Raw genomic sequence first — 20,624 nt, 5'->3', positions numbered from 1 at the left:
GCGCCTCAGTTGGACCAGCGTTCGTGCTGGACGTGCAGACCGCGTGAGACGACGCTTCATCCAGTCCCAAACATGCTCAATGGGGGACAGATCCGGAGATCTTGCTGGCCAGGGTAGTTGACTTACACCTTCTAGAGCACGTTGGGTGGCACGGGATACATGCGGACGTGCATTGTCCTGTTGGAACAGCAAGTTCCCTTGCCGGTCTAGGAATGGTAGAACGATGGGTTCGATGACGGTTTGAATGTACCGTGCACTATTCAGTGTCCCCTCGACGATCACCAGTGGTGTACGGCTAGTGTAGGAGATCGCTCCCCACACCATGATGCCGGGTGTTGGCCCTGTGTGCCTCGGTCGTATGCAGTCCTGATTGTGGCGCTCACCTGCACGGCGCCAAACACGCATACGACCATCATTGGCACCAAGGCAGAAGCGACTCTCATCGCTGAAGACGACACGTCTCCATTCGTCCCTCCATTCGTCCCTCCATTCACGCCTGTCGCGACACCACTGGAGGCGGGCTGCACGATGTTGGGGCGTGAGCGGAAGACGGCCTAACGGTGTGCGGGACCGTAGCCCAGCTTCATGGAGACGGTTGCGAATGGTCCTCGCCGATACCCCAGGAGCAACAGTGTCCCTAATTTGCTGGGAAGTGGCGGTGCGGTCCCCTACGGCACTGCGTAGGATCCTACGGTCTTGGCGTGCATCCGTGCGCCGCTGTGGTCCGGTCCCAGGTCGACGGGCACGTGCACCTTCCGCCGACCACTGGCGACAACATAGATGTACTGTGGAGACCTCACGCCCCACGTGTTGAGCAATTCGGCGGTACGTCCACCCGGCCTCCCGCATGCCCACTATACGCCCTCGCTCAAAGTCCATCAACGGTTCACGTCCACGCTGTCGCGGCATGCTACCAGTGTTAAAGACTGCGATGGAGCTCCGTATGCCACGGCAAACTGGCTGACACTGACGGCGGCGGTGCACAAATGCTGCGCAGCTAGCGCCATTCGACGGCCAACACCGCGGTTCCTGGTGTGTCCACTGTGCCGTGCGTGTGATCATTGCTTGTACAGCCCTCTCGCAGTGTCCGGAGCAAGTATGGTGGATCTGACACACCGGTGTCAATGTGTTCTTTTTTCCATTTCCAGGAGTGTAGACGGAAAGGGAACAGGCATCCGGCAACGATAGTCGTCTACAATTTGCGGAAATGGCGACTGCTAGTCGTTTCGAGCGTTATCAGACCATTACCGGCAATTGCCACAGGGATCTGGAGGTACCTGGTTTCACCTGCATACAAGGTTTTATCCTGCTTCCCCCAGTGCTGCGCTATGTTAAATATGCTTACCGGACGATAGTGATGTGGGACATCGAGAAAGTTCAAACAAAGGCATCTCGTGTTGTATTACCACTAACTAAGGTAAAGAATAACACGGGTATGATTTGCGACCTGTAGCCTTAATGTAGGCAAGTATTTGGCTCATTTCTGAAAAAAACTATTTGATGCAGGACCTTAATATTTTTACTGTATTTTACATGATGCTAATAGAGTCAACTGTACTAAAATCCGCTTTATACATTTTATAGTTTTTAAGAAATACTTTTTAAGAAATACATTTTTTAAGAAATACATTTTTAAATTTATTAACAAAAAATATTAAGTTTTCCTGCTGCAAATATTTTTTTGTGAACTTCCTAATAGGGGAATATTAATGAATGTAGTTCCAGAGGTGGCTTTTTATGCTATGCAGAGTCTCTGAAAATTTCATTCATTTATCTATGATAGTTTCTGATATAATGGGACATATGTACTGAAAATTTTAATCTGCAGGAAACTGACTTTAAAGAAAAAACTTTTGAAATTTGTTACTTACAGTTAATTGAAACTGACCTGCTGCATATGGTGGCCCTTCTTTGGCCTCTAGCAGGTCTTCCAGCTTCTTTTTCACCTTCCTGGATGTTTGTCTTGCTTTCTTAGCCATATTAGATGCAGACCTGTCTTCATCGGCTATCCTCATGTTATCGCAATGTTGTAGTCCAGTGATCATATTTTCACCAGCATTAATCGCCAGCTTTTTCAGTGCCCAACACTTTCCAATATTACCACAATTGAATGTAATAACAGCATCACGAATTCCTAGTTTCATTGTATGCATGCCTACAAATACAGTTTTAGGAAGGCAGTTCCATATTATGCTGTTGAAACATTCATTTGGGTTCTGTGCTTGCCCATGTAGACATTTCCTTAGAAGATCAGGATGAGCGAAGTCTCTGAAAATAAGTTTAATTGCTGTAATAACAGCAGCAGGAAGAGAATGCTGGTGAGAATAAGATTCTCCTGTTGCCTGAGCCCTATTGTATTTGCACCACGAATTTTCTCCTGATGGACACAATCCATGACATGGCTTATCATCACTAGAGGACTTATGGAAAAATATGGCCCAAACATCTCTCTTCATTGCCTCCAGATTTTCTTTATTTCTCCTAATTGCCTGCCCAAACTATACCTGCAAGTTTTCTGTAACAACTACTCGCAATCACACTTGAACAAAACTAACCGCGTGCTTGAAAGTGTGTTGTTTACAAACAACAGAAACAAAAGAATACCGACTGTTGCATTCCAAGGATAGCCAACACACTCGGGAGTAAAAAAAAATCCCTAACGTGCAATGTAGGGGATATAAAGATCTGAAATATATGCAGAAAAGTGGGTGACACAATAGTGGGCGTTGCCCATAAACACATGTGGTAGGAAAATTCTATTTAAAGGCTCGAAAAAAAAATTTTCTGCAAAATCCTTTTCAGAGTACTTAAATAAAACCTTAATCTATCGAAATATGATGAAAACCAAAAATCGATTTTTTTCGACCCGAACCACGGTGTGGTCCGCTTTTTTTAAAATAAAAAAAATAAAAAATAAAAGTTTTCCGTTGCCACGAGATCTTTTCACGAAATTACCATCACCAGCTTTCTCCTACATTTAATTGCAGAGTCATCATGTAGACATGGGTATAGATTGTGGTCAGAAACAGTTGTAGGAGTTTACACAGTAATGTTGTGCTGAGAAATAATTGTTAAGAAAAAATTCGACATGTCGCGCCGTTTCCGAGTTAATTGGCACTGAAGTTAGCCAATCAGACAGCTGTGTGCGCAGATTCACGCGGCCCGCCAGATACAATAAGTGTCAGTTGTTCTCTTACCGAAAGAGCCTGCTGAGGCTTCGGCTCGGATTCTGTCGTTACAACCATTCCATTTCCAATTGTTGTATCGCTCTCTTGTTCGGTCTCAGGTAAACCAACAAAGAACATCTTACCGATTCCCCTCTGGCACGGCGCTTAAATTTGCTCGTGCAACCACCTGGACTGACTAACTTCAATGCTGGATAAACAGAAAACGGTGTAGCGTATCGAATTTTTTTGTTAACTATTATTTCTCACCACATCCTACGCTGCAACACACTAACGAGTTTTTCAGAGTGTTTCTGACCACCCTCTACAAGCAAAGCTTCTGACAATTCATGTGTCACATGTATTTCGTTTATTTTCTTCTCGATTTATGGAGCGAGGTGGCTCAATTGTAAAACGCTAGACTCGTATTCGGGAATACCGCGGTTCAAACCTCCGTCCGGCCGTGCTGATGCAAATTTCCCGAAATTTCCCTAAATCGCTTGAGGTGAATGACGGTATGGCTCCTTTAAGTGGGCATGGTAGGTTTCCTTCTGCATCCTTCCATAGGCCGAACTGGAGCTGTGTGTGTGATGACCTCGTTGCGTTGTTGTTGACGTGACGTTTGACTCTAATCTTTCTTCCTTCCTTTTCTTGTGCATTTCTTCCGGATACTGCGACATGGCGATTTAAGCTATGTTAATGTTTGATGGTCAGTAAATTGAACTTCCTTTTGCTTTTAAGGGCTTCTCCACTCTGCGACAGTTTCCTTATATTCCCTTCCGCCAGCTTTCACGAACACAGCAGCCTTCTTCTTTCAGATCTCTCTTCCTCATCGTAGTAATTACTCTCTATTTCCATGTTAATCTCGGCCGCCCACGCTTCCTCCTTCCGGCGGCGACCATTCCAAGACTGCCTTTGGCTATTGTCCATGCTCAGTTCGTCGTATACGCGTATGGCCATACCATTGAAGAACTCTGTACTCAGTTGTTTGCACGACTGGTTGTTCCACATCCATTATCTTGCTAATTCCCTTATTTCTCCTCCGCTCATTCTGGATATTCTGGCTCCACTCCTTATTTCATCCATCTCTGCTGCCTGTACTGTGCATCCCTGCTGCTCCCCCAGGATCCATCCTTCTACACCGTATGTTGCTATAATTTCCATTACTGTTTGAATAACGCTCTGATTTATTTCTTTTGATACTGCCCGGCTCCACAGAAATCAGTTTGGCGTTTCAATTGCTTCTCTTCCCTGCAGGATCCCGCGTTCCACATTTGCTTCACAGTTTCCCGAGGAATGGGTAATCGATCCCAAGTGTTTTGATCTGCTTTGCAGCTTTTAATTGTTGGTTGCGGTAGTACTATACCCTTCCATCTCTTCCGATTACTAGAGATCCTCTTTGGCTCGTATTTATTCTAAGCCCGCCTCGTCCAAATGGTCCCATTAACTTCTTAAGCATACATTTGACATCCTCTGCGCGTTGCGCTAGCAGTAGTTGATCATCGGCAAATAACAATAAGTAGATAGTACTATGCTAGAAAGCAATCCCTGTACCTCCGCATGACTGATTCCACTGTTCCAACACATAACGTACATATATTTTAAACAGAGTCAGCGACATACTGTAGCCCTGTCTAAGTTCTTTCGATGTTTGGAATTTATCACGCAACTTTTTCCCTACTGTAAGTGTAGCATACGATTGGAGGTGTATTATCCGAATTAGGGATATTTGTTGGCTTCTATACCTAAATACTTCATCGCTTTCCGTAGAGTTCAGAACCAACGCCTTTTATAAATCCAGAAACATTAGGTCTATTTCCTGACCCTTAAAATACGCCTTCTCACTTAATTATCTAATGCTAAAACATGAGCCATACAAAATCGTCCAACTGTAAGTAAAACCTGGCTGTTCCTCTCGCATCTTTCTCTTGACCTCGTTCACCAACCTGTTTTTCAGTACAGCGCTAAAATGTCTGCTGATAGATGCACTAATTCTCCAGTAATTATTTAGATGCTTCTTGTTTCTTTTTTTTTTATAAATAGTGGAGAGGTGTGATACACATCACTGTTTTGGTATTTCCTCTTCTTACACGAACTGGCTGAACAATTCACGCAGAAGTCACACCATTTGATGGGGTCCGTACTTCCACAGTTCCGTCACAACTCATCCTGGACAGCTTGCCATTCCAGTTCTTGCCTTTTTCAGCATCTCTTTCATTTCTTCCTCTAGTATATGTTCTGTATTAACTAACCTTCATTTGGCAAACTCTGAAATATCACGGAGGAAAAAACAATTAAGTTAGTCGTATTAGATGTACACGGTCACGTGAACAATGTTACATGCATTTTGTTTCAAAACCCAGTGTCTGCCACTAATTATCAACAACAGCATGGGTGCTACAAAATAAATACTACAGTGTTGTTCCTGTGGCTGAAAAAATAGTTATGTTTCATGTGATCTAAGGGCTGTAAATGCAACTAAATACTTAGGGATTACAATTTCAAATAACTTAAATTGGAAAGATCACATAGAGAATATTGTGGGTAGAGCAAACCAAAGACTGCGATTCACTGGAAGAACACTTAAAAAGTGCAACAGGTCTACCAAAGAGACTGCTTACACTACGCTTCTCCGCCCTATTCTGGAGTACTGCTGTGCGGTGTGGGATCCACATCAGGTGGGACTGACGGATGACATCGAAAAAGTACAAAGGGGCAGCTCGTTTTGTATTATCGCGAATTAGGGGAGATAGTGTCACAGACATGATACGTGAATTGGAGTGGCAATCATTAAAACGCGTTTTTCATTGCGACGGGATCTTCTCATGAAATTTCAATCACCAATTTTCTCCTCCGATTGCGAAAACTTTCTGTTGGCACTCATCTACATAGGGAGAAATGATCATCACGATAAAATAAGAGAAATCAGGGCTCGCATGGAAAAATTTATATGCTCGTTCGAGAGTGGAACGGTAGAGAGACAGCATGAAGGAGGTTCATTGAAACCTCTGCCAGGCACTTTATTGTGAATAGCAGAGTAATCACGTAGATGTAGAGATAGATGTGATATGTCTTAAAACACTTCCTTTTGGTTCAAAGCACGGAACGATTCCATATTTTTCACATTTCACAATGGAATACCCGTAAAAGCAAAGCCTATACCTTCTTTTTTAGCCCCCGTACTCTGGCCAGTGACGAAAACTCTAAGATCGTGCGTAATTCACTGGATCAGGAGCTGCTGATGCCTTTTTATTCTTGTCTTGTTGTCCATCCAGTATTCAAAGGCAGGCTTCCTCCTCCCAGGAAAGATCAGTCCATCTGTTATGTCCAAGGTAAGAATTCGCTGACACAGTTCTATAATAATTCCTCTTTTCCGTTTACAAGCAGATTTCACCGTATAAGAAAAAACAGAGTCATGAGATAGGAAAAAATTACTACTCCGGTAACATACCGGGTAATCAAGAAGTCAGTATAAATTTAAAAACTTAATAAACCACGTAATAATGTAGATAGAGAGGTAAAAATTGACATACATGCTTGGAGTGACATAGGGTTTTATTAGAACAAAAAAAAAAAATTCACAAGATTTCCGACAGATGGCGCTGGACCGTGACGGGTGAGGGGTACGCCGGTATGATACAGAATCGCATGATCCCCAGCCCGGCTGATAAACACCTGCTGGAAAGTACGATGTTTATGCAGGATGGCGCTCAACCCCATATTGCTAGACGTGTGAAAGATCTCTTGCGCGCATCGTTTGGTGATGATCGTGTGCTCAGCCGCCATTTAAGTCATGCTTGGCCTCCCAGGTCCCCAGACCTCAGTCCGTGCGATTATTGGCTTTGGGGTTACCTGAAGTCGCAAGTGTATCGTGATCGACTGACATCTCTAGGGATGCTGAAAGACAACATCCGACGCCAATGCCTCACCATAACTCCGAACATGCTTTACAGTGCTGTCCACAAAATTATTCCTCGACTACAGCTATTGTTGAGGAATTATGGTGGACATATTGAGCATTTCCTGCAAAGAATATCATCTTTGCTTTGTTTTGCTTTGTTATGCTATTCTGACCAGATGAAGCCTCATCTGTCGGACATTTTTTGAACGTTTGTATTTCTTTGGTTCTAATAAAACAACATGTCATTCCAAGCATGTGTGTCAATTTGTTCCTCTCTATCTACATTATTCCGTGATTTATTCAGTTTTCAAATTTATACTGACTTTTTGATCACCCGGTACACGAATTTCCACGGTCTGCTATAGTTGCACACTATTCAGAACAGAGACAACAGAACATCGCTGTATACGAGAGCTTAAGAGCTGCTTGCAAACGCCGTTGCCCAGCCAAAGACAAAACTTTAAACATGTTGCAGAAAACAGTGTGGGACTTCGATGGTGCGTGAGTGCAACATTGTCAAATAAAGGGCTGTACTGCTTTTGTAGTAGACATCACGTGGCCTCTTTTTTATCTACCGTAACTGAAGAAGTGTTTATTTGTTGCTGTAGACAACAGCGCCCTCGCACAGCTTTTGCTCGAATCGCTCCTCGATCATCACGGTGGAAACCGCGTTCCACCTCTATACACGGTGTGGCTTGGGAATTCTGGGAATTCCAATACTCTGCGCCGGGACAGAGTTTATGGCGTCCGGAGAGGATCGCAAGTGACCGAGCTGTAACCGACACGGGGCTGCGCGTAGGCGGACAGCGGTGGAGTGAGGGCGTCGGGAGCCCAAACAATAGGGACGAGAGTGGAGCCGCAGCGGCTGCTCGTGGGAGGCGGCGTGCACCGCTTGAGGATGCGTCCCCGCACACTCACACACACACACACACACACACACACACACACAGAGTCCCGATTGATTCAATCAGCGCGATTAGTTCGCATCAGCGGTCTGCAAACCGGCGACCCTCGGCGCACGCCTGCGCGACGCTTCTGCAAACTCCGCGCGACTCGACCCGCCCGCCACCTGACACAAGACCGCTTCGCGTTTGCTGGCACACAATACACGCCGGGCTGCGGGGTCTCCCAGCAGCACGTCCGATGCGCTGCGCCCAGTAGCTCGTCCCTCCGAAGGCCTCGCTGACACCTGTTCCGTCTGTCGCGCTCACCGAATGCACATATGAATGCGGCAGGAGGAGAATCCCTATTGCCGAGTACTCGCTGTTATGAGATACCTTGCTACAACGTAGTGTACCGTCACCTGGAAAAATTCTATTAAAAGTGTGGTGTTCCAAGATCAAAGTCCAAGAACGAAAGAGAACGAAAAACAGCACGTTAATCTAAAAACACCGATTACCCATAGTTGTAAATAAACTTGATACTGCTGAAAGCGAAAAAAGGCAGAAATTTAATTAATACTTCTTATGAAAAAATAAATGTAATCACATGTTAATCAATCATCCAAAATGACAATCACAATCGCATTATTTATTTTGCCGCCAACCGGTTTCAACACGGGATGACGTCATCCTCAGGGCAATTTGATAATTACCAACCGTGCACAAGCAGGGTGACGACTACAGCGAGCGACCAAATTGTGTAAATGACCCCATCGTGGGCTGAAACAGGTTGGCGGCAAAATAAATAATGCGATTCTGATTGTCATTTTGAACAATTGATTATAAGTAAACTAATCGCTGTTTACCTGCATACACCTATGTTGTCTAAAAAAATGTAATCACGTGTTATCTGTGTATCGTAATAACCCAGAGACGCTATATCCTATAAAACATGTGCCTCTGACACCAAAGAATAATGGTATCAAACCTTTTACTTTCGTTATGGAAGCGAAAAGCTACGGATGTATTTTGTTGTAGAAGTCGACGTATGTAAGTGTATTTTCACAATATACACTCCTGGAAATTGAAATAAGAACACCGTGAATTCATTGTCCCAGGAAGGGGAAACTTTATTGACACATTCCTGGGGTCAGATACATCACATGATCACACTGACAGAACCACAGGCACATAGACACAGGCAACAGAGCATGCACAATGTCGGCACTAGTACAGTGTATATCCACCTTTCGCAGCAATGCAGGCTGCTATTCTCCCATGGAGACGATCGTAGAGATGCTGGATGTAGTCCTGTGGAACGGCTTGCCATGCCATTTCCACCTGGCGCCTCAGTTGGACCAGCGTTCGTGCTGGACGTGCAGACCGCGTGAGACGACGCTTCATCCAGTCCCAAACATGCTCAATGGGGGACAGATCCGGAGATCTTGCTGGCCAGGGAAGTTGACTTACACCTTCTAGAGCACGTTGGGTGGCACGGGATACATGCGGACTTGCATTGTCCTGTTGGAACAGCAAGTTCCCTTGCCGGTCTAGGAATGGTAGAACGATGGGTTCGATGACGGTTTGGATGTACCGTGCACTATTCAGTGTCCCCTCGACGATCACCAGTGGTGTACGGCCAGTGTAGGAGATCGCTCCCCACACCATGATGCCGGGTGTTGGCCCTGTGTGCCTCGGTCGTATGCAGTCCTGATTGTGGCGCTCACCTGCACTGCGCCAAACACGCATACGACCATCATTGGCACCAAGGCAGAAGCGACTCTCATCGCTGAAGACGACACGTCTCCATTCGTCCCTCCATTCACGCCTGTCGCGACACCACTGGAGGCGGGCTGCACGATGTTGGGGCGTGAGCGGAAGACGGCCTAACGGTGTGCGGGACCGTAGCCCAGCTTCATGGAGACGGTTGCGAATGGTCCTCGCCGATACCCCAGGAGCAACAGTGTCCCTAATTTGCTGGGAAGTGGCGGTGCGGTCCCCTACGGCACTGCGTAGGATCCTACGGTCTTGGCGTGCATCCGTGCGTCGCTGCAGTCCGGTCACAGGTCGACGGGCACGTGCACCTTCCGCCGACCACTGGCGACAACATCGATGTACTGTGGAGACCTCACGCCCCACGTGTTGAGCAATTCGGCGGTACGTCCACCCGGCCTCCCGCATGCCCACTATACGCCCTCGCTCAAAGTCCGTCAACTGCACATACGGTTCACGTCCACGCTGTCGCGGCATGCTACCAGTGTTAAAGACTGCGATGGAGCTCCGTATGCCACGGCAAACTGGCTGACACTGACGGCGGCGGTGCACAAATGCTGCGCAGCTAGCGCCATTCGACGGCCAACACCGCGGTTCCTGGTGTGTCCGCTGTGCCGTGCGTGTGATCATTGCTTGTACAGCCCTCGCAGTGTCCGGAGCAAGTATGGTGGGTCTGACACACCGGTGTCAATGTGTTCTTTTTTCCATTTCCAGGAGTGTATGTTCCTTCATTTCGTTCCCCTTCCATGTGAGATTATTAGGAAGATAATAGTATAACTGAGGTGGAGATTCTTTTGACCATTTGCTTTTAGTTTGTAGTAATGGCGCACAGACAGCCATTTCGTGAAGTTGGAAACATTGATTGTTTACTGACTAAACCCGAACAGATAAGCAGAGCAATTAATTTTGAATAGTTCTGCTTCATAACTGAGTCAGCCTGATTACAGTTTGAATTTAAGTGACAATAAATTTCAAACCTCTAAAAATAGTTTTTCCTCAACAAAACTGAGATTCCAGGTTCCATTAAGACCTTGAATTAATTTTTATTTCGTCGTTAAAACCATGTTACAAAAGGATGTTGCTATTGACTTGTAAATAATAGATTTCAGCTGTCAGTCGTCCTTTATAAATTTTGTTGGCAGATCTAGGTTTCAGCTAGAAACTATCCATCCTCAATGTTAAGAATACAAGAGGTACATAGTTGGATAATGTCATAAAAAGTTGCAGTTAATGGCTTAACTCATATGGATTGTATATTACATACCACTATCATTTTCGATCAATGCATGTAATGCCTGTTGGTTGGGCTATATCCACAGTTCATTGAATACTACTGTTTGCGGAAGGCGGGCTGTATGGAGAACACATCGGTTGGTTACATGGCACCATCTATGTGAACTGCGTATACACCAAGGGAAGTAAACCACTTCAAATTTAATTACATAAAATGAGACATAAGTGAATTCTTAAATTGTCGTCCAACTTATTTCATATTTACCATCAAGTCATAAAATTTCCATGTTCACTCCTTGTGAGTCCGTTATTATTATAAAAACGTTTAAATTACGTCAGGTCGGTAAAACTTTTTTAAATTTTTTTTTTAATTCATAAAACATTAGAAGACACATGCTGTATACACCTATTAGTTGATATGACTTAAATATATTTATTTATATATTATAGCTCCCTTTATTAAAGCATAATAAGTATATTGTTCATCATATGTACTAAATAGTTCATAGATATCACCAGACATCAGTCACATGCATTGTTATTACAATTTAGCTATTCCGCTATATATATATATATATATATATATATATATATATAGAGAGAGAGAGAGAGAGAGAGAGAGAGAGAGAGAGAGAGAGGGTGCTAACCTCTTTCTCCCTTAAAGCCGATTTCCCTTGTAAATTCGAAACAACCAATATATTGAATTGCTGTTAATAATACTGTTTAAGCATCTGACCTAAGACATCATGGAAGAAGTTCTGTTGGTTCAGAATTATAATCATCATACTCATATAGTATAATGCAAATGGTTGCTACATATTGGCAGGAAGTCAGGTGTTACCTTCTAGTCTCCAGCACTAGGGGCAGTTGCCCCCCTCTGATATCAACACTCCAATCACAGCACAAGACATTAAACTTATCCTCCGGTCCAAACGCAACACTGCCCCTGGTCACGACTGGGTCACCTACCGCCACCTTAGAGAAAGCCCCTTTTCCTTCCTGACTGTCCTCGCCCATCTCTATAACGTCATCCACTCTACCGGCTACTACCCTGACCTGTGGAAGACTTCCCGTGTTCTTATTGCTCAACCGAACAAACCCCCTTCCGTCGCCTCTTCCTATCGTCCCATCTGCCTCACCTCCATCTTCAGTACGGTATTCGAATCCATCCTCTCCCGCCGTATCCATCAGCACCTTAATAAACACCACCTTCTCCCCCTTAGCCAGTGTGGATTCCAACCCTCCTTCTCCACTGAAGACTACTTCTTAACCTCCTTCAGCCCGCATCTCGTGGTCGTGCGGTAGCGTTCTCGCTTCCCACGCCCGGGTTCCCGGGTTCGATTCCCGGCGGGGTCAGGGATTTTCTCTACCTCGTGATGGCTGGGTGTTGTGTGTTGTCCTTAGGTTAGTTAGGTTTAAGTAGTTCTAAGTTCTAGGGGACTTATGACCACAGCAGTTGAGTCCCATAGTGCTCAGAGCCATTTGAACCATTTAACCTCCTTCACCTTCCATACCTCCAGCTTAACTCCAGTCGCTCTGCCATTTTTGTTTCGCTCGACCTCCAAAATGCCTATTACCATGTATGGCATCCCAGCCTCCTCTTTAAACTCCAAACCTACGCCCTGCCTATCAATTTTATGCATCTGGTCGCTTCCTTCCTCTCGCACTGTCCTTCCTATGTGACCCACCATAACACTAACTCCCGTATCTTATATCCCACTGCTGGCATCCCCTAGGGCTCTGTCCTCTCCCCTCTCCTTTATCTTTTGTATACAGCTGATATGCCCAAGTCACCCCCACCTGTCCACCTTCTCCAGTATGCTTATGACATCACCCTCCTGGCTCACTACCCTACCCTTCAATGGTCCCAACACAGCCTCCAAACCCACCTGGAGCATTTCACCATTTGGTGTAACCAGTGGTTCCTCCATCTCAACATCTCCAAAACCCAGGCAATCATCATAGGCAGCACCACCCACTCCTTTCATTTCTATGATTTCTACCTCACCCTTTATGGTTGTCCTATCCACCTCACCCCCACCCTGAGATACCTTGGCCTGACCCTCGACTGCCACCTCACCTGGACCCCTCACCTCCTGAACATCCAGCAGAAAGCTCATTCCTGTCTCCATCTCATGAAACTCCTGTCTGGCTGGGCATGGAGATTACATCCTTCTGCCATCCTCCACACCTACAAATCACTCATACATCCTCTCCTCTGTTATGCCAGCATTGCCTGGATCTCTGTACCCACCCGCTTTTACAAGGCCTTCCAAATCCTTGAACGCCATGTACTCTGCCTTGCCTTCAGTACCCACCTTCCTGCCTCCACACGGCTCCTGTATGAATTCACCCCCTTCCCTCACCTCCTCATTTTCCTCCAACATCTCCGCATCCTTTACACTGTCCGCAGGCTTCATACCCCCCACCCCCTGGTTTCCTCCTCCATCTCCATCTCCCGCCCATTGCTATGCCTCTATCGTTGTATGCCTCCCTCTCTCCAACTCCACACCCTCAATCTCCTTCATCAGGGCAATTTCCACCGCCTCCCCCTCCCGGATGATGACCTTCGCCATGACATATACCCTTCTTTCAAACTATAATCTGACCTTGTTCCCCCCCTCACCAAGGCCCCCTTTATACTCTCCCCTCCTTCTCGCAGATTGGATTTTCCTCCTTCCCCCCCCCCCCCCCTGAGAACAACCACCCCATCCTCGCCTCTTTCCCTCCCATGCCCCTTCCTCCCTGGCCCTCTTTGGTGCGCCCCCCACCCATCTCCCCCCATCTCTTCCCATTTTGATCATCGTCATCAGTGAGCCACGTCAGTGTTGTGTTTGGTGCTGTTCTCCTGTGCATCGAGAGGTGTGATTTTAATTGTCTGCTGGCCTTGTACTTAGTGTTACTGTCAGTGATTGTTATGTGCTACGCCATCCGTTGATACTTTTATACTCCCATCATACTGCGCCTTGTGTTCTTTTAATTGTCTCAGTGTGTGATTTTTTGTGCACTACTATTTTACGGTTTTTATCTCCATTTTACAGTCCCCCCTTTTGTCTATTGACTTCTGTAATGTTACCCCCTTTTTTATATCTATGTACACCATGTTTTCTCCTTTATTTTATTTATAAATGTCTTCTATTGTATGTTCTATGTCCTTCGGCTGTAGAGCAGCGTATATGTTGCTGCCAGCCCGCCCCCTTGGGAAATTTAAGTACAATTAAAAGAAAAGGTGTTACCTCGTTCCCCCTGGGTCAAACCCAACACCATTTCCCAGCAACAAGTCCTGGAACAACTCCCAGAACCGTACATTTTTCTCAACAACCTGATCTTTAATCAGGTTGCTGCCAGTGTTTTTGTGATGGCAGAAGATCTCGAGTTCTTCCAGGAGGTCGCGGAAACCGCCCTTCTCACACTTATGCAGCAACTTCATATTGAATGTCAAAATCGGCACCTTATGTTTCGTTGTAAGCAAATGTGCCGCTATACTCGATTTTTCCATGGTATCTTTTCTTCCCAATGCGACGTGTTCCCCAAACTTGATTTCCAGCCTCCTTCCTGTTTGGCCAACATAACAGGCCTTACAGTCTATGCAATCAATTTTATAAACTCCAGATGCATTAAATATGTTTTTACGTCTACAGAGTCTTGCAAAAAACATCCTAAGTTATTTTTGGTACCAAAAGACACTGTCGTATCGTACTTTCTAAGGATAGTTGCATCCCTAGTGCTCATTTTTCTGCAGTAGGATAAGCTGACAAACTTACTATGTTCTTTAGAAGCCGTAGTATTATCGTAAAGCGTCGTCCTATTTTTGTATTTATTAGCTATGTTCTTATATACAGCATCTAGAGAGTCCCATAGATTGTTATTTATTTTTGCAATGTGCCTTATTGTTGCCATTTCTTCATCGTGTTCGTCTTTTGACAGCGCAATTTTAAACAACCGATTGTAACAAAATTGAAAAACGCTTTTTTATGTTGAACTGGGTGGTATGAAGTACAATTCACAATGCCATCGGCAAAAGTCTCTTTACGAAATATACCAAATGTGTGCCTGCCATTTTCATTTCGAATTGATAGACCTAGAAAAGTAATTTATTTATTTCGGTCTTTCAAGTAAATTTAATTGTTTGATGCACGTTTTTAAATAAGGCTACAATGGTGTTGATGACGTCGTCGTCACCTGTATTAGCAGCAATGTGTCATCTACATACCTAAAGTAGTACACAATTCTGTCCGCTTGCATAGGATTTTCAGAAAAGAATTTGTTTTCTAGATCATTAATAAAGATGTCAGCCAGCGTTCCCGAGATTGAGCTCCCCGTACTGAGACCATCTTGTTGGGAATAAATTCAATATATTGGTTCTTTTGCATTTAGAAGGAAAATCGGCTTTAAGGGAGAAAGGTGTTAGCACCCTCTATATCAATAGCGGAAAAGCCAACTTGTAACAACCATGCATCTGACTGATGTTTGGTACCATCTATGAACTGTTTAGTAAATATGATGTACAATATACTTACTATGTTTTAATAAAGGGAGATGTAATATAAAAATAAATACATTTAAGCCATATCAACTAATAGATATATACAGCACGTGTCTTCTAGTGTTTTATAAATTTTACCCACCTCACGTTATTTAAATGTTTTTATAATAATAACGGCCTCACAAGGAGTGAACATGGAAATTTTATTACTTGATGGTAAATATGAAATAACCTGGACGACAATTTAAGAATTTACTTATGTCTCATTTTATGTAATTAATTCACTTCCCTTGAGGTTTATATGTGGTTCACATAGATGGCGCCATGTAATCAACCGATGTGTTCTCCATACAGCCCGCCTTCCGCAAACAGTAGTATTCAAAGACCTGTGAACGAAGCCCGACCAACAGGCATTATATGCATTGATCAAAAATGATAGTGGTATTTAATATACAAACCATATGAGTTAAGCCATTAATTGCAACTTTTTATGACATCATCTAACTATGTACCTCTTGTATTCTTAACATTGAGAACGGCTAGTTTCTAGCTGAAATCTGCCAATAAAATTTAAAAAGGATGACTGATAGCTGAAATCTATTACTTACAAGCCAGTATAACAGTCGCTGAGTGCAGCAGCCTTCTGAATGGAAGGTAACCTAATGATGTTACTATTATTATTCGAATAATATAGTTACGTAGGTGGTTGTATTGTCTCTCTTCGTAGCATTGTTTTATACCGGGCAATACTTATACATTTCTTTTCGACGAGCTACATGTAGGTATATGATGTGAGCGCATTTATATCAAGAAGCGAAATTTCGCAAAGCACTAATTCGATCAGTTTTTGCCTACGAAGTGCGTTTCCTTGCGGCTAGCGTATGAAACTAGCCCTTCTACATCTACATCTATACTCCGCGAGCCACCTTACGGTGTGTGGCGGAGGGTACTTATTGTACCACTATCTGATCCCCCCTTCCCTGTTCCATTCACGAATTGTGCGTGGAAAGAACGACTGCTTGTAAGTCTCCGTATTTGCTCTAATTTCTCGGATCTTTTCGTTGTGATCATTACGCGAGATATATGTGGGCGGTAGTAATATGTTGCCCATCTCTTCCCGGAATGTGCTCTCTCGTAATTTCGATAATAAACCTCTCCGTATTGCGTAACGCCTTTCTTGAAGTGTCCGCCACTGGAGCTTGTTCAGCATCTCCGTAACGCTCTCGCGCTGACTAAATGTCCCCATGACGAATCGCGCTGCTTTTCGCTGGATCATGTCTATCTCTTCTATTAATCCAACCTGGTAAGGGTCCCATACTGATGAGCAATACTCAAGAATCGGACGAACAAGCGTTTTGTAAGCTACTTCTTTCGTCGATGAGTCACATTTTCTTAGAATTCTTCCTATGAATCTCAACCTGGCGCCTGCTTTTCCCACTATTTGTTTTATGTGATCATTCCACTTCAGATCGCTCCGGATAGTAACTCCTAAGTATTTTACGGTCGTTACCGCTTCCAATGATTTACCACCTATGGCATAATCGTACTGGAATGGATTTCTGCCCCTATGTATGCGCATTATATTACATTTATCTACGTTTAGGGAAAGCTGCCAGCTGTCGCACCATGCATTAATCCTCTGCAGGTCCTCCTGGAGTACGTACGAGTCTTCTGATGTTGCTACTTTCTTGTAGACAACCGTGTCATCTGCAAATAGCCTCATGGAGCTACCGATGTTGTCAACTAAGTCATTTATGTATATTGTAAACAATAAAGGTCCTATCACGCTTCCCTGCGGTACTCCCGAAATTACCTCTACATCTGCAGATTTTGAACCGTTAAGAATGACATGTTGTGTTCTTTCTTCTAGGAAATCCTGAATCCAATCACAAACCTGGTCCGATATTCCGTAAGCTCGTATTTTTTTCACTAAACGTAAGTGCGGAACCGTATCAAATGCCTTCCTGAAGTCCAGGAATACGGCATCAATCTGCTCGCCAGTGTCTACGGCACTGTGAATTTCTTGGGCAAATAGGGCGAGCTGAGTTTCACATGATCTCTGTTTGCGGAATCCATGTTGGTTATGATGAAGGAGATTTGTATTATCTAAGAACGTCATAATACGAGAACACAAAACATGTTCCATTATTCTACAACAGATTGACGTAAGCGAAATAGGCCTATAATTATTCGCATCTGATTTATGACCCTTCTTGAAAATGGGAACGACCTGCGCTTTCTTCCAGTCGCTAGGTACTTTACGTTCTTCCAGCGATCTACGATAAATTGCTGATAGAAAGGGGGCAAGTTCTTTAGCATAATCACTGTAGAATCTTAAGGGTATCTCGTCTGGTCCGGATGCTTTTCCGCTACTAAGTGATAGCAGTTGTTTTTCAATTCCGATATCGTTTATTTCAATATTTTCCATTTTGGCGTCCGTGCGACGGCTGAAGTCAGGGACCGTGTTACGATTTTCCGCAGTGAAACAGTTTCGGAACACTGAATTCAGTATTTCTGCCTTTCTTCGGTCGTCCTCTGTTTCGGTTCCATCGTGGTCAACGAGTGACTGAATAGGGGATTTAGATCCGCTTACCGATTTTACATATGACCAAAACTTTTTAGGGTTCTTGTTTAGATTGTTTGCCAATGTTTTATGTTCGAATTCGTTGAATGCTTCTCTCATTGCTCTCTTTACGCTCTTTTTCGCTTCGTTCAGCTTTTCCTTATCAGCTATGATTCGACTACTCTTAAACCTATGATGAAGCTTTCTTTGTTTCCGTAGTACCTTTCGTACATGATTGTTATACCACGGTGGATCTTTCCCCTCGCTTTGGACCTTAGTCGGTACGAACTTATCTAAGGCGTACTGGACGATGTTTCTGAATTTTTTCCATTTTTGTTCCACATCCTCTTCCTCAGAAATGAACGTTTGATGGTGGTCACTCAGATATTCTGCGATTTGTGCCCTATCACTCTTGTTAAGCAAATATATTTTCCTTCCTTTCTTGGCATTTCATACGAACGTGCGAAAACGCGTGAGACATTCTAAAATAGAGGAGAGAGGACCAGGCAACAGCAGCTACACAGAATCGTCACAAGGCCAGATAAAATCATGCAAAAGTACGGCAAAAATAAACAGCAACAATATATAGTACAATGAATTAGTGATATGAAATTGTACAATGCTTAACTGGAATATGAACACACTGAGTGCAATGTACAATGGTGTGCAAAATGTAAGGACGAAAGTAAATTTCACATGACGGGTTACTGCCAAGTAACCCAGCTCGATGAAACTTAGAACATATGTACAAAGAATTACTACAGTATGGTATAGTATAGTATAGTGCAGTATAGTATAGAAAGCAACTGAAACAAATACACAGTGAGACGAACATACTGCCATTTTCATTCAAAAACAATAATTACTCTGGAGTCAACGAGACTTATGATGTTCTCCTGGATATTAGAAAAGGCGGGACATGGTTCTTAATATGGTGTGTGAGCACAGACAACGACAATGCATGCTCTGTGCAACACGCTCCCATGCTGGCCACAAGACTGTCATGGAGTTCTTGTGGCTGGGCGTTGCATTTCTCCACCTGCCCGGTTGACAACTGCTGGATGATTCTTGTTGCTTAAAGACGTGATGCAGTGGATCTCCCCAACACATCCCGCACGTGCTCGATGGGATTTTAGTCGGGGGAACGGAGCAGCCCAGTCCATTCGCCGAAAATCCTCTCATTCCCAAAGCGCCTCAATCTTCTCTGTTCGATGTGGCCGCTCACTGTCATCCATAAAAGCCGAACAAGTGCGAATAGTATCCGTGCTGGGACCATTCGGTACAATCCTAACCGTATGTACAGCTAGTTCACCTATAGGCTTTGTTGAGTGAGTTTCCGAGTATCAAAATATGTGACATAAATGGCCGTATGTTTTGGCTGCACTGACTTAGAAGCTAGCGTCTGCTATACTAGCAATGGACCGTAGACTAACTACGTGATACAAATTTCACATTGATACGTCTACCCGGTATTGTAAGAAGTGTGGTCTTCCAGACAGACAGACGACCAATAAACCAAAAAAAATTGTTTGTAATATAATTACCGATTAGTCAATATCGAATTCTTTCCTTTATTTGATCAGTGAAACTCTGCTTTCTGGCAAATTTCATTATTCTAGATCAACGAGAAGTACCCTATAGTTTTGGAAGGGAGAGTCTGCGAGTACCAAAATATGTGACATAAATGGCCAAAATATGTGACATAAATGGCCTGTCTTTTAATTGCATTGACTTCGAAGCTTAAAATATTTTACACCGCCAAGGGACCGTACACCATGATATTTGACATCAACTTCAACTTGATATCGCTACTCGTTCCTGAGAGAAACGGGTCTTAACAGACGGAGAACAAACTGATCCTGTATGGGTTCTGTTTTCACTGAGTGAGGTCCAGAACCCTAAAAAGAAAATCAGTGCCGAATGCACCCTTTAAAACACGCACATGGGGAAGGAGGACAGTCTCACTAACGTCTAGCGGTTAGTGTACCGTGTTTAAACATTCAAAGATGATTGTTTGGAAAAGTCTCTAACATGATCGTTTTGGTGGTCCAGGGTGTTATGATGTGGGGAGCTATATGGTTGCCAAGGTGTACTGACCTCCATATTTCTGAACACGGTGCTCTCACTGGCAAACGTGACTGTGACACTCTACTCTTTTCCCATAGGAGTCTTCCCAGGGGTGCATTCGGTCCTGAGATCATTTTTATGGTGAAAATGCGCAGCCGCACCCAATAAAGCTAGTACACCTGCTGAATATCGTGTAAGACCTCCACGAGCCAGCAATGCCGGATTGAGACGTGTCATGGATTCGACGAATGTATCAAGTAGTGCTGGAGGGAACTGACACCATGAATCCTGCAGGACTGTTTATAAATCCGTAAGAGTGTGAGAGAGTGGAGATCTCTTCTGAAGAGCACGTTGCAAGACATCCCAGATAACCTCAGTAATGAAACTTCCCGGCAGATTAAAACTGTATGCCGGACCGAGACTCGAACTCGGAACCTTTGCCTTTCGCGGACAAGTGTTCTACCAACTGAGCTACCCAAGCACGACTCACGCCCCGTCCTCAGAGCTTCACTTCTGCCAGTACCTCGTCTCCTACCTTCCAAACTTAACAGAAGCT

The 20,624-nt window shown here is 44.2% G+C and overlaps 1 protein-coding gene across 1 annotated transcript in view; it reads right to left on the bottom strand.

The window, feature by feature from the left end:
- Nucleotides 1-20,624, bottom strand: part of LOC126413147 (lachesin-like) — a 669,513-nt gene that overhangs the window by 353,039 nt on the left and 295,850 nt on the right. The window lies entirely within an intron of this gene.

The sequence above is a fragment of the Schistocerca serialis genome, chromosome 7 (genome assembly GCF_023864345.2).
Source record: "Schistocerca serialis cubense isolate TAMUIC-IGC-003099 chromosome 7, iqSchSeri2.2, whole genome shotgun sequence".
NCBI classification, from domain to species: Eukaryota; Metazoa; Arthropoda; class Insecta; order Orthoptera; family Acrididae; genus Schistocerca; species Schistocerca serialis.
Note: the sequence above shows the minus strand (reverse complement) of the source record. Positions and strands in the feature narration are given on the sequence as shown.